The following is a 20308-nucleotide window of genomic DNA, read 5'->3' as shown; positions in this document are numbered from 1 at the left end:
TCGGATGAGAACCCACGCTGATTACCACACTTGGACAATCCACAAGCGGGGAGGCCTACAACACACGTGCATTCCCGACTCCAGAGGCCCCAGCGTGTATGATTCGTGACTGGGCCAGGGCCTCAGGGGAGGCTCTGGGGGTGCCCCAGCACGTATGTACGTAGGAGCAGGTCGCTCTCCTTTTTCTTTTACATTTGCTGCCCTTTATCCCATCCCAGCCTTGCCTGCCAGCTGCTTCCTCATTAATGATTTAGGGTGAGAGTGGGTGTGCGATCACCTTGTATCTGTTTGAGAGTTTTGAAAACATGATCTTCTCAGTGGCAGGAGCAAGGGAGGGAGAAGCCAGACGGGTGGAGGGGACTGGCCTCCCAGACCCCTGGGAGGGGGCCTGCTGGGGCCCCCTTCCTCATTTCAGATCAGATTGCAAGGGTGGGGGGGGAGAGGTGTTGATACGGTGCCTGTTTACTCTTTTGTCAAAATGAAAACACAGGACCAGGCCAGTCCCCCCTTGCCTCCCTGTGGGCTTTCCCCTGTGTTTCAAACGGAAATGGTTCATAGTTTTGGAATATTTGTTCATGTGTGTGTTTACTCATGCCTGGATTCCAAAAACAGTAGGCTGGGGGGCAGGGCAGGGGTCGAGGGAGTGGGCTTGCAGGATTCACCCTGTCTCCATCCCGCATAGGCCTCCCAGCTTCTCTGACCCATTCTCTAGACGTCTGTTAGAGCTGGGACTGGAGGACCAATCCAACAGGCTGCCCCCAGCCCCTCCAAGCTGGAGCCCCGCCCCTGCCCCAGCTGGGTGGCCTGGAGCCTGGCCTGGCCCACAGGGAGGTCGGACCACAGGGAGCTCGGAGGCAGGACTGAAACGGCTTACTCTGGCCTGAGATATTCACATCAGAGCGTGCCTCCTGCCCTGTGGTGGGGTCACGCTCCCCAGCCCCAAGGCTTCTTGCCCACCCTCCTCTTTAATTAGGGGAGGAACCGCAGGCCTCTTCCTCCCCTTCCCCTGCCAGGCCCTGCCCAGCCTCCAGCCCCTAGGGGAAACCCTGTCCCCGCAAGGTCCTTCCCCTGAATTGTCGCGGTCGCCTCTCAAGGGTCGTCTCATCCCGGACCCCTCCCCCCTTTCCCAGATGCAGCCTCCAGAGAAACCCTGCGTCTCCCCAGGGCCTGCCCTGAGCCGGAGCTGTCTCTTCACCCCAGGCAGCCTGACCATGCATTGGCCACCTCCCTGCACACTTCCCTGTTGTAACTTTTTAATCGTCCGCTAGGAAATGCTTTCATTTCCTTTTCCCAAATAGAGGTGGAGTGAGCTGCCTGAGCCTCTCAGCCCGTAGGAGGACCCACCCCGCCTGACCCAGGCCGCTCCACCTTGCTGCAGAGGGGTGGACAGTGTGGCCAGTCCTCCAGAGGCTCAGGGAGGAGTTAGCACCGGACCCAGCCGCCGCGCGCGCGCCCACCACTCGCCCTCGGCCCCACGACTCAACAGCAGCCCCAAAGCGGAAGGACCCAGCGTCGGCCGGGAGTGGTTAACGCAACGTGTGTCCACCGTGCACGTGCACGTCCGCAGACGACCGTGTCCAAGGCGCACGCACCCGTTGCCCAGGTGTGTCCACCGCGCACGCGCACGTCCCTCGGCCGCCAGCAGGAGCGAGGCGCCCACCCCCGCCGCCCCGCGGACGGACCCTGAACGCACGACGCTCAGGGAGGGAACCAGCCACGAGAGGCCACGCGGGGTGTGAGTCCGCCGGCGTGAAACGTCCAGAACAGGCCCATCCACGGACGGGAAGGGGGCTGGGGGGCGGGGGCAGGCAAGGGGATGAGGGGCAGGGGGTCTGTTTCCTGGTGATGAAACAAATATTCTCAGACTGGCTGTGGTGCTGGCTGCACAGCTCGTAAGGGCTGCGTGGTAAGAGCGTGAGTCGCGTCCAATAAAGATAAAGCCACTTGTAAGAACTCGCTCCCACGAAGCTGGCAGTGCCATCCGCCGGCGAGGGCTGGGTGGGGAGCGCGCGAACGGCCGCCGGCGGAGGGGTGCGGTGCGGCCACTTTGGGAAACAGCCTGGCGGCTTCTTACAAAGTTGCCTGTGGGCCTTCCCGGAAGGGCAGGTGCTCCCGCGTGCTCCCCCAAGACAGAGGCGTAGCGGTCGTTCCCAGAAGCTTTGACGAGAGTCCCCAGAGCGGCTCTTCGAAAATGGCCCCGGACGCCGGAGGGACGCAGGCTGCTCGCCAGGCCTGGGACGGGCCGGTCCGCGGCGGGCGGTGGCGCTGCTTGACCTCCTGGTGTGTTACAGAACCAGCCCCGGGCTGTCCCAGGCATTTCGGGGAGCGGGCCTGTGATCGCAGGCGGGTGAAGTTCAGGCCGGGGTGTCACTCCCTGGCGACTGGGGCGCTCTGGGGGCTCCCGGGCTGAGCGGGGGGCGGGGGCCGCTGGGGCCCTCGGGGGGCTCACAGGCTGAGCAGGGCGGGGCGGCTAAGGCCGCCGCCTAAAAGGCTTTGCGATGGGGACGCTGCTGTCTGTAAGTTATAGCTCCGTGGACATCCGACTTGGGAAGACTATGGGTTGTCATTATTGGCGCGCGTGTGGCGTGCAGCGTGCTCACAAGGCCTGGCGTGCGGAGCTCCGAAGCGGCCGAGCCTCGCTCACCTCGCCGCATCCACACCTTACCTGGTCTCCTGCGTTCCGGGTCAGAGACCCCTTACCTGGCCCCATATCATCGATTCGTTAACATCCACGTCTCGGGCGACAGCGCCATGGAACAAAGCAGATTCGACACACGCGTCTTCTCCCAAAGGCACGTCACAGCCTTCTGGTGGTCGGGAACGCTCGGGGGGCCCGTTTAAAGCTGAATCACCCAGAAAAAGCACCAACATGCAAAACACACGCACTAAAGCCGCCTCCGAAAGGGCGCTTCTCTCCGAGCAGAGCTGAAACGAGAAGGCCGGGTGTTGCCGTCGGAGACCCGGCGGTTTTGCCGGCCTGGGTGTGCCCGCGAGGGGCCACGACAGCGCCGGGAGGGTCAGTTCAGGATACGTTTGACAAATCCACAGAGAGATTTTATACATACGTTTACAAACAAAGACAAATCAACGTTAGCGAGTAGGTGAATTTGTAAATCCAGACTCCATAGCAAGGATCTAGCAAAATTTCAATCTACGCCCCCGGATAACGTGGCCGCTGGCCCCACGTGGCTAAATTTACGTTAATCACGAAGAAGTGAAACGAACGGTTTCGAGTCCACCACGCTCCCTACGCACCTGGCGGCTCCAGAGTCGCAAGGTGAGGAGGCCGTGGCCGCGGTGGTGGGAAGTCCCCGCGCAGGGAGCTGAGGCACAGCTGTTTGTGGCCATTTCCTGTTGCTGTTTTGCTTTGCGGGGCCAGGGGCCCACCTGCCGCATCACCTGCCGGCTGCGTGTTCTCGGGCCTCCGCGCGTGTGGCTGCGCTGGGTACAGGGGGTCATCCCGCTGCTGGTAGATGGGTGCGCGCGCGTGCACGTACACGCGCGCGTGTGTGTGTGTGTGTGTGTCCGGCCCCGTGGAGAGGAAGAGCGGGCCCTGCGGGTGGACGGCGCTGAGGAGCAGCGCTGCTGGGCGTGTGCTAGGTGTCGTTCCAAAGGGGTGACTACAAGGAACAGCATCAGGGGCAGAGGGAACAGCAACCTTGGGCTGACAGTCTGAGGGACAGGGTAAGCGTGGTCTGGGCTGGACAGGGTTCGGGGTGGGCGGCCGCACAACAAGGAGGGAAGCACGCAGACCCTAACCGGCAAGACTCTGGGGTGCAGGCAGTGCGCCCCTGGCTGGGGGCGGGCGGCCGCCGGAGGTCACGTGCAGGGCGAGCCGGAAAACGCACAGCAGCGCGGGGAATCGGTGGGAGGGGGGGTGTGTGTGGAGGAAGTGCAGCGAGCTGCCAGGGGCCGCTGACCTGTGATTCCTCATTCCGGGCGGTTTTCTCGGTGGTGGCTTTAGTGACGTAATTTATACACCACGATTCACCGACATATGTTGTACCACTCAGTGGGTTTTAGTACATTCACAGGGTCCTACAATTCCAGAACATTCCATCTCCCCAAAAGCAACCCCATCCCCATCAGCCATCACTTCCACCCCCCCCCCAGCCCCTCCCTTGGCCCCCACGAGCCCCCTTCCCGTCCGTGGATGAGCCTGTTCTGGACGTTTCGCGCAGGCGGACTCACACCCCGCCTGCCCTCTCGTGTCTGGTTCCCTCCCTGAGTGTCGTGTGTTCAGGGTGCGTCCACGGGGCGGCGGGTGTGAGCGCCTCGCTCCTGCTCGTGGCTGAGGGGTGTGGACATGTCGTGTGTGTCCGCTCACCCACTGCAGTTTCCACCCTTGGCTGCCATGGACGTGCGCCCCCGTCTCTCCCGCGTGGGCTCTGCACGGTCCCCGGGGGGGCTGCAGCATAAACAAGCTGTTTCTGTCCCGGCTCTAGAGGCGTTAGGTATGAGGTCACAGCGCTGGCAGTCTCCTCCTTGTGTCCTCACAGGATCTTCCCTGGGTGTTCCTGTAAGGGTCAGGGTGACCCTCGTGACCTTGTCATAACTCGGTCACCTGTGTAAAGACCCCGTGTCCCATCTGGTCCCCCCAGCATTCCTGTTTTGGAGGTGACTTTCTGCTCGGCCGCCCCGTCTGCGTTCCCGCCACCGCAGTCAAAGGCCACTGTCCATCCACGGATGCGCCACACCGTCTTTACTGTTGCGATCCCTCGGCCTCCCGTGTCCTCGTTCTGTCCCACGACCCCATCGGGACACCGCGTGAATCGGGTTCTCACTCTCCTTAGGCCCCACTGGGCTGAGATGCTCTCTCCACCTCTTCTCCGGTGGATGCCCCGGGCAGGCGGTCAGGAGGAGGACTGGACAGGCTTCCTGCAGGATGTCCCGTCCCCTCCTCTCCCCCCCCCCCCCCCCGGGTTCGTCCCACGACGGCGCTGAGCGAAGTGTCTGGCTCATGCCGTCACACCTGGGGCCCCCGCTGCCCACGAGGTTCCTCACCGCTGACGTTGACCTTGGTCTCCGGCCGGGTGTGCCGGTCGGGCTCCACACGGTCCTTGTGGGCAGGGGTCGCCGTGTGCAGCCCACACAGAAGGGTAGGCCGGGGGCCTTTCTGTCAAGGTGCTGGCGGTGGGGACACAGGCCTCTGCCGGGCACTGGGCCTCAGGAAGGTGGACAACGGACACAGACCGAGGGCAGCACACATCGGCAGCTGTGACAGGCCCCCACAGGAAGTGGCTGCCGGAGACAGAAAGGCAGGAAGGGGAGGCCACGTCTAGTCTGGGGGCTCAGGCCACGAGTGCACGGGAGGGAACCCCAAAGGCCTGCGTTGGGTTAGATCGTGGTCCCCAAGCAGTGTGTCCACATCCTGACCTCTGGCAGCCAGAAACGCAGCCGTGTTTGCAAGTAGGGTCTCCACGGACATGATCCGTTGAAATGAGGTCATGGTGGAGCAGGGCGGCCCTGATGCCATGGCTCATGTCCTTGTAAGAGGGAAATGCGGGCAGGGACGCAGGGAGAAGCTGTGTGACGACTGATGACGGGTGGGGGATGGGGGGAATGTGGCCATGAGCCCCGGGGCACCAAGGTCTCCGGCAACACCAGGCAGACTCCCCCACGGCCTCCAGAAGGAGCCACCCCGCCAGGCCCCACGCAGGGGGAATACTGGAGTGTCGTTCTCTGGAAACCCGGACCGACTGTGGTCCTTGGTGACACGGCCACAGGAAACCTGTCTTGCCTGCGATCCTGGGGGGCTGGGCGGGCGGAGTGATGGCTGTGAAGTGATGGGGCAGCTCGCTTCCGCGGTCCTGCAAAATTCATGACAAGGAAGATGTCTCGATTATGAGGAGGGAACGTGAGCCCGTGGCCACCTGTTCACCTGCCACCTGCCTGTCCACAGGGTCACGGGCACGAGGGGACCGCAGCCCCCACCGCCCCCTCCCCAGGGAGGAGCCCCCAGACTCAGCCGTGTGGCAGACCCAGAAGAGCCCAACTGATGTCAGCTGGCCGGTGTTGGGGACGCCTGTGGGTGTCACCCTGGGAGCTCCTGGCGGGGAGGGGTGGATACCGCTCAGCCCCACAGTGTCCAAGACGCCCCCCCCCCCCCCCGCCCTGAGAACGACCTGCCCCCAGCGTCCTCTGCAGTCATGCTCCCCAGAGGTTGGGCCTCCACATTTTGGGAGACATGGGAAGCCAGTTCTGGAAGGATCCAGGCACAGAGGACGCTGGGACTCCAGGACAGAAGGCAGACTAGCCTCAGGTTTCATAACAGGCACCATGTGAAACCCAGACTGGGAGCCTCTTGCTGGAGGCACCGCGGCATTAATAGTTTATGGTGGGAAACAGATACATGATCCCTGTGGGCAGCACCAGCTCCAGCGGCCTGAGGGCCACCTGCCCGGGCGAGGCCCCTGACAACCCACCCTGGGCCCAGGGCAAGGCCCATCCGCGCGTTGGGCTGAACGCACTAGAAGGTGGCCGGTGCAGAGGCCACCCCTTCTGGGCCTCGAGACGCCGTGTCCCCTGTTATTGCCGTTTGGGTGGGCCAAGGTGTGGGGGCTGTGTGGGTGCTCAACCAGAGGGGTTTGGGCGAAGGCCTGTCACGCACCTGCAGGGGCTTCTGCTCCTGGCTGCCCGGCGGCTCCAAATTCCTCAGCGGCTTTGATGCGTGTTTCTGCACAGCAGTCGGATGAATGACCAACAAGCACATGAAGACGCGCCCAGCCGTCAGGGAAATGCTAACGGAACCCACAGTGAGCTGGCGCCTCAGACCCTCAGACCCACGAGGGCAGATGACGAGTGTGGGCCAGGCTGTGGAGGCTGGAGCCCTCCTGGCGGGAAGTGAAACGCTGCGGCCACCGTGGAAAACAGTGGCCGTTCCGCCAAACGCCCCAGACACAAAGGGCGTGAGAGTCCCCGTGTGCGAAGCTCCCAGAACAGGCTCCTCCACAGATGGGCAGGGGGCTGCTGGGGACGGCGGCTTCTTCTCGTTCCTGAGACTTTTCGCCCATGTTCTTTCTCACTGAACTTAAAATTTATGTACGTCAAAGTCTCACTGTACACGATTAGCCGCGTAGACGAAAACGAGAAACCAGCCGCGACGGCCCCCGAGCCAGTGAGACCCGCCTTTAGCCTCAGAGGCCTTCCTGCCAGAACGGGTCCTGTATCTGCTCGTCTCGAACGGGGGACGCGCGCACACGCGGACACAGGCGTGCGTCTCACCTGCCTGTCCCGTGTACCGCGTGCGTGTTGATTCACACGCGTAATTGGGATCCCAGTCCGTGTGTGCTGAGCGCTGGCCAAAAATGACCGCATCCGGTCGAGGGCGGCCCATCATCACCCCCAAGTGTTACAGGTCCGTGGGCCTCAAGTGGCCCTCCAGCCTTCTGTGTCCGTGTTACCTGGACACATTAAAGCCCACCCGGGGGGGGGGGGTTAGCGTCCAACGTTGGCTCACGTCATGATCTCACGGTTCCTGGGTTCAAGCCCTGCGTCGGGCTGACAGCTCGGAGCCTGGAGCCTGCTTCGGATTCGGTGTCTCCCTCTCTCTCTGCCACTCGTCTCCTTGCACTCTCTCTCTCTCTCTCTCTCTCTCAAAAATGAATAAACATTAAACAATTTTTTTAAATAAATACATAAATAAAACAAAATAAAATAAAACCGACCTCAGCCCCCAGGCTCAGGTAGAAAATACTCAAACATCGACCTGCCGCAGAGCAGGGGGTGCGCATCCTGGCAGTCAGCCTGGAGGTGACCGCTGCTGGTGTTTGGATGTTATCACATGGAGCAGGTTTTAAAAATTGTATTTTGTAGCTTTATTCTGTCTTGGCCAAAGTGAAACCCGTTTCTCCCTTCCCTTCATTTGGTATCTGGATGATCCTAAAATTCCTCCTGAAACCATTTTTTTAAAGGGTGTTATGGCAAAATGCACATATCATAACATGCATCCTTTTTACAATTTCCAAGTGCACAGCTCAGCGGCACTGAGCACACTCACGGTCCCGCAACCATCCCCACCATCTGTCTCCAGAACTTTCCATGTCCCCAAACTGGGGCTCTGGCAAAAACGCCATCTTTTTTCTAAATTATTTTTTAATGTTTATTCATTAAAAAAAATTATTTTTAATGTTTATTTTTGAAAGAGAGAGAGAGCATGAGCAGGGGAGGGGCAGAGAGAGAGGGAAACACAGAATCCGAAACAGGCTCCAGGCTCTGAGCTGTCAGCACAGAGCCTGACATGGGGCTTGAACCCACAAACCGTGTGATTGGGACCTGAGCCAAAGTTGAATGCTTAGCCGACTGAGCCACCCAGGCGCCCCAATGTTTATTCATTTTCAGAGAGAGAGAAGAGAGAAGAGAGAAGAGAGAGAGAGAGAGACAGAACGAGTGGGGGAGGGAGCAGAGAGAGGGGAAGACACAGAATCCGAAGCAGGGTCCAGGCTCTGAGCTGTCAGCACAGAGCCCGACATGGGGCTCGAACCCACAAACCACGAGATCATGACCTGAGCCGAAGCCGGATGCTTAACTGATTGAGCCACCCGGGCGCCCCGGGGAAAACACCATCTTTAACTCGCACCAGTCATGGCTTCTGATGGTCACACCTCTTCCTCCTGGTCTACCTGCCGCATGGGAGCCCGCCACCGCCCTCGTTCCGCTGGCGGGGCACCTCTTGCCCTGGCCCCTCACACTCACCCGCTAGCCTGGCTTCTCGTCACTTGCCGACGACTTACTAGCGGCCACAGGCCGCGGTCAGCCCTGAACCCAGGCGCTGCTCAGCACACACACGTTTCTGGCTGGCCCCGGCCCCACATTCGACAGGGGCCGTTACCCTCCCCAAGCACAGCTGGCCTGGGACCTGCCGCTTGTCCTGTCCGGTTCTGGGACCACCGGCCCCTCCCTTCAACCAGCCCAATGGCTGAGAGCCTTCCCGTCTGAACCACAAAGCTCAGCAAACAACAAGAAGAAAAGCCCAGAGGGACTGAGGTGACCGTCTTTCCTTCCCTAAAATCCAATATCCTTTTTTTCTTTAATGTTTATTTTTGAGAGAGAGAGGGAGAGAGGGAGAGAGAGAGAGAGAGAGAGAGAGAGAGAGAGAGAGAGAGAGAGAGAATCCCAAGCAGGCTCCACACTGTCAGCGCAGAGCCCGACGTGGGGCTCGGACTCATGAACCCTGATCTATTAACCTGAGCTGAAGTTGGACGCATAACTGACCGAGCCACCCAGGTGCCCCCGATGTCCTTGTTTATTTCAAAAGCAAGCTACATTTTGTCTTGCCCCTCCCCCAAGCTTCTCTGACCACCAGGGCTTAACATTCCCAGACATTCTCCTGGCGGAAAATTCTAAACTCAGGTGGGAAGAGCAGGCCTGGTTGGCTTCTTGTTTTCTTGGCGACTTCCTTTTTGCTGAAGATAAAATCGGTCCCAAGAATAAAAACGAACATACTGAGATACTCGTGTTTATCTCCAAAGCACAGCCTCTGGCCTCCGGAATGTTCTTGTGTCATTTCCAGATATTGTGTGGGGTTCCGGCAGACAGCATGGACACAGCCGACAGAGAACAGGGCCAAGGCTTTAGAGGCAGTTCGTGGTTATTTCTTCCTGGGAAACCTTGGTCTCTGGAACCTTCCATGGCGGTTCATTTACACCCCAGACCGCGCAGAATTCAAACCGTGAGGGCCTCCCACCCAGACCCCGAGTCCCCCACAAGGCAGCACCACTGTGCCTGGACCTCAGCAGTGCCCCCGATGCTTTCTTATCAAGGCCTTGCAGCAGGAGTGGAAGGGGGCCAGAAGGAGGGTTTGGGGCGGTTTTGATTGCTTTCTCGTTAATAATTTTCCTTGTCCTCCCCCCCGGACGCCGAGAGGCTGCAGGGAGCCTGGGTGGGCCCTGGAGGCCCCGGGAGGGGAGACCGGCCCGCATGCCTGGCATTCCTGCTCCGCTTCCACATTGTTTGTTTGTTTGTTTGTTTGAAATTACAGCCGGCAGGAGTTCCTTTCTCCTTTCAGATTCTGCTGGGACTTTTAGCAAGTTCTAGAACCACCCCCTGGCCCAGGCAGGGAAGGTTCCAGCACCCTCCAGGCTACACCCCCCTCTCCCCACCCAGACACCCACACTGAGGATTATTTTTCCTTGGAGTGTGTGCATCTAGGCTGCACGTGCACCCTGGCCACGCAGAGCCCACGCCCAGTGTCTCCGGGCCTCCCCCGTCGGAACCGGAACCGCCACCCTGCGGGGAGGTGGGGGGTGGCAGCAAAGAGCAGATTTCTGCCGCTTGGCCAGGCTGAGCTGCGGCGGACGCCGAGCCTGGGTCCAGGGGAGGGGGCGCGACCGTGGACGCCGGTGGACAGCGGCCAGCCTCCCTGGTGAGGAATCCCAGCTCGCTGTGAGGTGCACGCGCCAGGCCTGTCTTTCCACGAAGTCAGCTTTATTCGGTCACAAAGCAAGGTTAGTGTCATCGCAAGACGGGTTCGGGATCGGAACTCAGTGACATCTCACGACGCGTTGAACTTGGCTTCCTCGTGCACGGGCACACGAGGCCGGGCGACCTGGGTCAGGTCGAGCTGGGTCAGCTTGGGCACAGGCTGCTTACTGGGTTCGAGCGGCGGAAAGTCTGTTTTGTTCAGAGGTCAGTTTGGAGAGTCTGACAGTTTGTGCGAATCCTCCCCTTTAAGGGGATTTAATCAGACTTAGGCCTCGACTGCTGGCGTCCCTGCCTGACGTGTGCCACCCCATCTTGATCTCCACGCAGGCCCTCGGGTTCCCGGTGGGATTCCACCGAGCCCGCAGCCCCGTGTCTGTGTCCCAGTGTGCAGTGAGTGACCTCCTCGGGGTGGGGGGGACAGCGGGCTGCTTCACTGCCCGGACCCGGACAGGGTGTCTATGCTAGGGGCACGGGGGGGGCACGCCTTGCAGAGCTCAGAGGTCAGGTCAGCTGGGAGCCCGCGACCTCAGGGGCACTGGTGTGGGGCGGGGAAGGCCCCAGAGCCCCCCTGTGCGACCAGGCCTCCTTCTGGAAGGAGATGTGGGGAGAAACGAGGTAACATCTCAGGCCCCCGCGTGAGCCGGATGGTTTTTGCGATGAGATGGTTCTCGGGAAACTGGAGATGCGGGGCCAGGCTCAGGCGCGAAGTAGGTGCTGGGGGTCCCGTGGCAGCAGCCCACCCAGCACAGAGCTGCATGCAGGGGTTCGGGCCAGTGAGCCACCAGCGCCTGGGGTGGGGGGGGAGGAGAGTTGCTTGGAGCAGAATTCCTGTTTTCCTAAATCGAGGGTAAGTTCACATAATGTAGAATTATCCATTTTTAAATGAACAATTCAGGGGCATTTGGTACATTGGTTATATTGTGCCACCATCACCCCTATCTAGTTCCAGCACATTCCATCACCCCAAAAGAAGCCCCCGTCTCATCAGCCATCATCTCCCCCGCCCCCACGAGCCCCCTTCTCATCCGCGGATGAGCCTGTTCTGGACGTTTCACACACGCGGACTCACACCCCGTGTGGCCTCTTGCGCCCGGGTCCCTCCCTGAGCATCGTGTGTTCGGTCCGTCACTCCTGCTCGCGGCTCAGTGATGTGTGCATGCACGGGGGACACGTTGGTCTGTGGACGTGCGCGTGCACCGTGGACACGTCGTGTGTGTCCCTCCACAAGTGGGCGGGCATCTTTGGCTGCTGGGAACAGTTGTGAGCGGGCATCGTGAGCACACTCGCGTGTGCAGTTTGCGACAGGCACACGCGGGCAGCGAGTCTCTGCCTGGCTGTCTTCCACGGCGGCCGCCCCGTTTTACCATCTTCCCATCGTTGCGTGGACACGGCGCGGATCCTGGGGTCGGACCCTGGCCTTGGTTCCTGGTGGACTCAGGCTGTCGCCAGGCACCGAGGACCACGTGGTGTGTTTTCATCATCCGAGAGCCGGGTGCACGGAGAGGGCTGGGAAGCTGGACAAGTTTGGGCAGCCCCACGCTGCGCTGCCGCCTTGGACTCCGTGGGCTGGTAAAACCTGCCCCGAGTGTTTGCCGCACCGCTTTCTTGAGCGTGAGGTTCGTGTCCCCGAGAGGCAAGGCGAGGCGCCAGGGGCCATGACTGTTTGCTCGTCTGTAGTTGCACCCGGTGGCTTCTTTCCAGCGTTTTCTTCCTGAAGTGGGGGCATGGGGAGTGGGGGGAGGGGGAGGGCAGAGCAGGGATTCCCTCCCTCCTTCCCCCCACCCCCCGCAGCCTGCAGGAGCCCAGGCAGCCTTTTACCCTCCCCTCCAGGCCTCATCACAACTCGGGAAACTGAGGCTCAGGCAGTCCCCCGTCGGTCACTCCTCCCAGAGGTGGGGGATATGAAGCATCATCTGCCTGATCCTGGTCTCCAGCCACCTTCAGGGTCCGTCCGGGCACTGGCAACCCACCTTGGTCCCGTGGATTCCTGTGATGGTCTCACAGACAGTGGCCTGAGCTCTGCGGAGGCAAATGATGTCCACACACAGCCCACGGTGTTTACGGCAGCTTCATTCATAATTGGCCAAACTTGGGAGCAACTGTGCTGCCCTTCCTTCAACAGGTGACAGATAGACTGTGGTCCATCTGGCACTAAGAACAAGCCATCGAGCCATGCAGAGCCACAGAGGAGCTTCAGACGCACAGCACTGGGTGACAGAAGCCAGGCTGAGCAGGCGACACACGGGGTGGTTCCAAGACCAGGCTGTTCTGGACAAGGCAGGACCACGGAGGCACGGCTGCCGGGGTGGGGGAGGGTGAATGGGAGGAGCACAGGAATTTCGGGGCCGTGGGTCTACTCGGACGACACCGTGGTGGTGGGCAGGTGTCCGTGACATTCGTCCGAACCCACGGGGTGTGCCGCACCGGGAGTGACCTCGTGTCCCCTGTGGACCGTGGTTCGTCACGTTCAGAGCTGGCTCACCCGTGTGACTAACGTACCAGGCCAATGCACATTGCTAATGATGAAAAGACACCACGGTGAGGGAGACGGAGGGAACTCTATGCAGGTCCTGCTCAGTTTTTTGTAACCCTCAAACTGATTTTTTAAAAAGCCTATTTTTTTTTAAACAAGGATACTGAGAAGCAGGGCGTGGGTCCTTGTAAAGCGAGGTCTGGATGTGACACCGATGACAAAACGAGCAGAGGATCTGAACAGCTGTTTCTCCGAAGAAGCCATCCGGATGGCCACCAGACACATGAAAAGATGCTCAGCATCGCTCAGCATCAGGGAAACGCACGTCAGAACCACAGTGAGTCCCCACCTCCCGCAGTTCGGAGCGGCTGAAATCCACAGCTCAGGAAACACGTGTTGGCGAGGACGCGGAGAAACGGGAACCCTCTTGCGCTGTTGGTGGGAGTGCAAAGCAGTGCAGCCGCTCTGGAGAGCAGTGTGGAGGGTCCTGAGAGCACAAATCCTACCCTTGGGCCCAGCAAATGCACCACTAGGTATTTTCCCAGAGGGAGTGGAAGCTCTGACGCGAAAGCATCTCTGCTCTTCTGCGCTCACGGGGGGCTTCTCCTAGCGGCCCGGACACCAGCGGCCCGTGCCCCGCGGCGGATGAGCGCGTGAAGACGTATCCGCACCTCACATCTCGTCTGTCCGCCCAACGGAGTCCCATCCAGCCTCAGAAAAGGCGATCGGGCCATTTGTGACGAGTGGCGGGGCACGGAGGGCCTTGTGCTGAGGGGCCCAGCCGGACCGAAAACACCAGCACCGTAAGATCTTACTGCCACCTCAAGCTCACAGGAGCGGAGACGGCAAACGTGGCCTCCAGGGACTCGAGGGGGACAGGGAGATTCACCAAAGCACAAACTTCCAGTTACGAGGTGAGAAGGTTCTGAGGATCTAACGCACAGCCTGGCACACGTGGCGGTTGCTGAGCGAGGGCCCCATTCATGGCTGGGCATCCGTCACTATTGATAACTTTCAGAACATCGTGTCGCCCAAAGAGCAACGCGTCCCAGCGCCTCCCCCGGCCGCCACGAGCCCCCTTCCTGTCCGTGGATGAGCCTGCTCCGGACGTTTCACACACGCGGACTCACACCCCCGCGCGGCCTCTCGCGTCTGGTTGCCTCCGTGAGCGTCGTGCGTTCAGGGTCCATCCGCGGGGCGGCGGGGGTGGGCGCCTCCCTCTCGCGGCCGAGGGAGGTGCGCGTGCGCGGGGGACACGGTCGTCTGTGGACGTGCGCGTGCGCGGTGGGCACTTTCCTCTGTGGGCGTGCGCGTGCGCGGCGGACACGCCGGAGGGGCGTGAGCGTGCACAGGGGGCGCCTGGGTGTGGCCACCTCCTGCGTACCGCAAGCCCGCGTGTGCAGGTTTGTGCGGAGCTCGGTGTTCGGGGCTCTGATTCGCTTTCAGCCGGGAGGGGGGGCGTTGCTGGGTCCCACGGGGAGTCCACGTTTGACCTTCCGAGGAAGGGCCGACCGGTTAACAGCCCAGCGAGGCCCCTCGTGGCGCGGCTGCCTCTCGGCTGCTCCCCGGGGGGGGGACTGACGTGTCCTGCCCGTGACTTATTGATGAGCGCAGCTCGGTGGAGCCGGGAGAATTTTCCACGGTTCACGGTTCCCGTTATAAATGGGGCTGGCGTGAGAGCATGGGCTGCAGGGCCGGCGGGGGGGGGGGGGGGGGGTCCCCGGGCCCGGGACAAGGCCGCCCCACGCCGGCTGCCTCCTGTGGCATCTGCCGTCCCCGAGTGTGGTCAGGACCACCTTGCTCCCCAGCGGCCAGCCACGCCTGGCTCATGACCCTTTGAGGGGCTGGGCTGGCCGCTACCGCCCTCGGGGCAAATGCGGGGGCTTCCGGCTGTCTTCGCGTCTGTGACCCCCACCACCCCACCCTTTCTTCCGGGGAAGTGCCCTGCAGTCTCGGCCCCCAAAGCGCGGGGGGGGGGGGCATCTTCATTCCTGGGAAGGTGTGGCTGACCTCAGACCCCCACCCTCACGGGGCCAGGGATGGGGGGCCTGTGTCCCACCGGGTACCTCCTCAGTCGCGAGATGTATGCTCTCTGCCTCCTTAGAAGGTTTGTAAAAGCGCAGGCTGTCCCCTGACAAAGTAGTGTAATAACCGGAGAGGCCGTTCTCTTGGGCCCGACACTCTGGCCTCTGTCGGTGGGAGCCCGTGGGGACTCCGTTTCTCCAGCCGCACTGGCCCCTCCCTCCCCAAGTTCCCTCTTGCTCCCTGAGTTAGGGACCACTGCTCAGGCGCATTTTAGAGGCAGGTAAACTGAGGCCCGGAGAGACCGCCTTTTCCCTTCTTCCCCTGGGCAGCAGAGGGACAAGAGGCCTCATCTAGGGCAGATTGGGGTCCCCACCTTCCCCCAGACTCTAGGTGACAGCCACACGGTTGTTGGGGCCCCCGGGCCAGGGGCAGGCTGCCAAGGGGTGTTTCTGGAACCAGGGTCACCCAGGCCTCTGCTGCCCGACCATGGCTGTTGGGTGACCCTGGACGCGGCCCTGCCAGCCCCTGCTTGTTCCTTGAAGCCCTGGGGCGCGTCCCGCGGCCGGCACCGCCCCTTGGGGAGCCCAGGCGGGGGTCAGGAACCCCAGACAAGCTCCAGCCACACATTCTGTTTGCTGACTCCCACTTTAAGCTTCTTACAGAACATACACATACCTTCTGTCCCTAAAAACAAAGCAACCAGAGGCCTGGGTTTCACCCTAATAAGGTGGCCTGGGACCCGGCAGCCGGCTGGGTCTGTGAGCTCCTGAGCCTCGGTTTCCCCCATCCGCCAACCCGGGTCAGGGCATCGCCTACCACCATATGCAGGTGGTCACGCGAGGGCTCACGTGCAGGTGTCCGCGGGGAGGGGCAGGCGGTGGCCTGGTCGGAGCAGGGCTCTGGGGCGGGGGCCCGAGCTCGTGATATACCATCTTCGCTGGAAGGTTCTGTGTCAAGTCAGATGCTGGTTCTGGACAGAGGACCCTGGGCCGGCGGGCCAGTCTGGCACCTTTCTGCACACTGTGAGCGCTTTTATTCTAAGACACATTTCACAGTCTGTCGGCTGTGGTCACGGTATCCCAGGGACACACGCGCATGGAAAACTGCCCGGGGCTCAGCCACACCGATTCAAGACAGGGTCCGAGAACAGACAAAGAGGAAAGAAACGAAGGGGAGAACAGCAGCTCTGTGCGCCCAGGGCCACGTCGGACGGAGACCGGGCCCGTCCGTGGGCCTCTGCGTCTGCAGAGAGAAGCTGCAAATGTTAAACCGATCTTTTAATTGAGGTAAAATCCACGTAACATAGAATTAACCATTTTAAAGTGGCATCCACAAGGCTGTGCAGCCGTCCTGTCTGTAGTTCCAGAACATCCCATCTCCAAAGGAAACCCCGTCCCCATCACCCCCTTTCCCCTCCCCCAGCACCACGAGCCCCCTTCCCTTCCGTGGATGATCTGGACGTTTCACACACGTGGACTCACACCCCGTGTGGCCTCTCGTGTCTGGTTCCCTCCCTGAGTGTCATGTGTTCAGGGTCCGTCCCCAGGGTGGCGGGGGTGGGCGCCTCGCTGCTGTTCCTGCCCACGTGCGCATGCGCGGTAGACACGTCTGTCCGCTGATGGACAGTTTGCTTCCAGCCCCTTCCCTGCTGTGAACACCCATTTACACCCATTTTTGTGTCAACACCTATTTCTAGTTCTTTGGGGTTTGTTCCTACAAGTAGGGTTCTGAGGCTCCAAGTATTTGTGCCCAGAAAGCCTGGGCCGTGATTGCCCGCTGTGCTCGCCCGGCCCCTGCCAGCACCCGCTGTCCCCGTGGGAAAATCTGAGAAGACCCAGAGGTGGACCCGGGGGCCCTGGGCAGGGGACACACGTCCTCTGAGAGCCCTGTGGGTGGCCAAGCTCGCATTCCACACCATGTGGTCACACAAATGGACTGACCAGCCGGAGTGGACGACACATAAACAGAGACCTCCCCGTCCCCAGTCTTTTCCGTCCGCCTTGGCAGGAAATGAGGTTTTGTAACTTCAAATGGAGAGCTGCATACGCCAGACCTGCAGATCTGCTCAGAAATAGCCTAACGAGGGCCAAGGGATGCGTCTTCCAGAAACATCCCTGGCAGACATCTCCCCAAACCAGGGTCAGGAGCGCAGAGCTGGGGCTGCCGCTCCAGGTGACCCTGAACGCGTCAGGGTGCTTCGGGCAACATTCATCACTTTATCTGTGAGCGAAGCCAGGCTCATTCCCTCTGCCCTCCCGTGGAAAACCGGGAGCAACTTTGGCGGACTGTCTCCTCAACGATTCATGTTAACCTTCTGGCCTCTAAAATTTATTTCTAATTAAACATGTAGTATTTTATTTGAAACAACTTGGTTTGTTCAAAGAAACCATTAGGGGAGTCAGAAGGCAAAGCGCAGACTGGGAGAGAATACTTGCAGCACACGTAACCCGAAAAAGGACTCCGGTCTAGAATATGTAAAGAACGCTCACGAATCAATGACAAAACTCAACCTAATTTAAGAAAACGGGCCAAAAAATTGAACTGGAAGTTCCTGAAGACAGACACCCAAATGACCATGAGCACGTACGTGATGGTCCGTACTGATGGACGCCCGGGTTTTCCTGGACGCCTGCTGCAGCAAACACTGGAGGGTCTGTAGGGTTTGTCTCCAGGTATGTGTTCAATGCTTCGGGGCCTCCGAGAGGAAGTGTTGGGTCACGTGACAACTCATAACTTTTGAGGAAACTCCAGACTATTTCCCGTTGTCCCCACTTCACAGACGAGGGACCGCAGCTCACAGGAGCCAGGAGCCACGCAGCTGAGTCCAGACCTGGAACCCCAGGATCCCCTCCGGCATCTTGGTAACGCATTCCTCGTCCACGGGGGACTTGGCCTGCAGGCCGATGATGTTGTCCCAACGAGGAACCGAAGTATGGGAGAAAAGTCCCCAGGACCCCTGGTCAGCCTGTGGAGCTCAAGGACACCCCCGAGCCACTCCGCTCCCAGCCAGGTCCTTCCTCCTGCAAAGAGCTCCCAGTGGGGAGACAGACCCTCATCCACAGCTGGACGGAGGTGAGATGGGGGGCTGCTGTGGACAACGGTCAGCAGGTCCTCAAAAAGCTCAACATGGACTCGTCATGTGACCCAGTGACTCCACTCCTGAGTGTCCACCCCAGGAAAGTGCACACACATCCCGGTAAATACTGGACATTGCGTTCCCGGCAGCCAGAACGTGGGAATAACGCTAACGTCCGTCAGGTTAAGGAAGGACACACGACGGGTCCGCTGCGCACGCGCACGTCCACAGATGACGGTGTCCCCCGCGCACGCGCACATCCCTCGGCCGCCAGCAGGAACAAGACGCCCACACCCACCGCCCCGCGGACGGACCCCGAACGCACGACGCTCAGGGAGGGAACCAGACACGAGAGGCCACACGTGAGTGATCCCATTTATCTGAGGTCCCTAAAATAAGCAAATTCATAGAGACAGCAAGTAAATACAGGTTACCTGGGGCTGAGGAGGGGGGTGACTGCTAATGGGGGCGGATTTCTTTTTGGAGTCAGAATGTTCTGGAAGTTGATAGAGGTGATGGTTGCACAACGTTGTGAATGTACGAGAAACCCCTGAATCGTACACTTTAAGAAGCCCAGCGGTCAGTTCTATGTTATGTGAATTTTGCCACCATGTTTAAAAGTGGGACAATGAAGGTGGCTGCCAGCGGCTGTCAGAGTGCGAGGGTGGGCGCTGCCCGCGGTCACGCACGGGGCCAGGCGGGCCCTTCTCAGGGGCTGGCCATGCTCTCCACTGTCATTGTGGCCGCTCCAGAAAGCAGGGGGGAGCCTCGGTGGAGAGGCATCGTCAGTGTCGTCAGTGTCACCGTGTCACAGCGCGATGGCTCCCCCACCCCCAGACAGGAGGGAGGGACAGAAGTCAGGCAGACGGCAGCGCCCCCCACCCTCCACCCCTTCTCCACCTCCATTGCGTCATCCAGTGAACACTTATTTAGCACCTACTGTGTGCGGGCCTGGGCTGGTGCTCCACTGGGTGACCTCGCGTTAGGTCAGTGCAGAGGGAGGCCCGATCCTGAGGGTCTCACCTCTGGCGGCAGCCTGAGACCTGAACCCAGCGGCCCCTCCCCCGGCCCCTCCCCCCGCTGGCACTCCGCGCAGCTGCGCGGCCTGGGTCCTGCAGGTGGCCTCTCTCTGGGCCTGCGGGTCTTGGTCTGTGACCTGAGAGCCTGCCTCACAGGCTCACTTACTCAGCCAGAAGTTACTGAGCAGCCACTACGTGATAAGGGGGGAGTTGGGCGGAGCCTCGAAGGGGGTGCGGGATCAAGTTGAAGGGGCATTTGGGGAAGTGTACTAGGCGGAGGGCACCGCGGGTACGAAGGGCCTGAGCCTCGAGTGCACCGGGCGTCCGGCAGGAGCAGCGAGGAGGCCCGTGTTGAGTGGAACAGAACGAGCGATGGGGAGAGAGGGAGCGGGCCGTGCAGGGTCCCGGGGGAGGCACCGCGGAGCCCCGGAGGGCCGCGGGCAGAGCTGGCACCTGCTCGAGCCTGTGCTCACCGGCGCCCTCTGGCGGCCGCGGGGAAACAGACCGTGAGCGGGGCTCAGGGGAGGGGGCTGGTCCCGGACCGGTGTGGGGTCCAGTGGGGCCGTGGGGGTACAGTGGGGGGGGGGTGCTGGCTGGGGGGCCCCCTGGCCCTGCTCCACTCTGCCTCCCTCTTAACCCCACAGAACTCCGTCCAGTGAGCCCCTAGAATTCTCCGATGTTGCCAGAGGCTCTTTGCCACATGAACTCTCCAGGGAGAGCTCAGCAAATCCCCAGCAGGAAACCAATGCAGGAAATACAGTTCGCAGAGTCAGGACTGGGGACAGAATGATACATTCTCTTTGTCGTTTAAATTAAGACAAAAGAATGCGTGTGCGCGCGCGTGTGTGTGTCTGTGTGTGTGTGTGTAACTAAAACGACGCTGTTTTAATACACCGACTTTTCAATTTTGCGATATTTTTTCCAACTACTTCAATGTTCTAGAAAAAATTAATTGAGGGGATTTCAAACACAGAGAAACATGTATAAAGGGCATGTTTTGGGGCGCCTGGGTGGCGCAGTCGGTGAAGCGTCCGACTTCAGCCAGGTCACGATCTCGCGGTCCGTGAGTTCGAGCCCCGCGTCGGGCTCTGGGCTGATGGCTCAGAGCCTGGAGCCTGTTTCCGATTCTGTGTCTCCCTCTCTCTCTGCCCCTCCCCCGTTCATGCTCTGTCTCTCTCTGTCCCCAAAATAAATAAACATTGAAAAAAAAAAAATTTAAAAAAAAAAAAAATAAAGGGCATGTTTTTCTGTAATATGGCTTGGTAAGTCTCTGTCCACCACCACTCCCCGCTT

Source organism: Leopardus geoffroyi, chromosome A2 (assembly GCF_018350155.1).
Source record: "Leopardus geoffroyi isolate Oge1 chromosome A2, O.geoffroyi_Oge1_pat1.0, whole genome shotgun sequence".
Taxonomy (NCBI): domain Eukaryota; kingdom Metazoa; phylum Chordata; class Mammalia; order Carnivora; family Felidae; genus Leopardus; species Leopardus geoffroyi.
The sequence above is the reverse complement of the archived record's forward strand: the minus strand, read 5'-3'. Positions refer to the sequence as shown.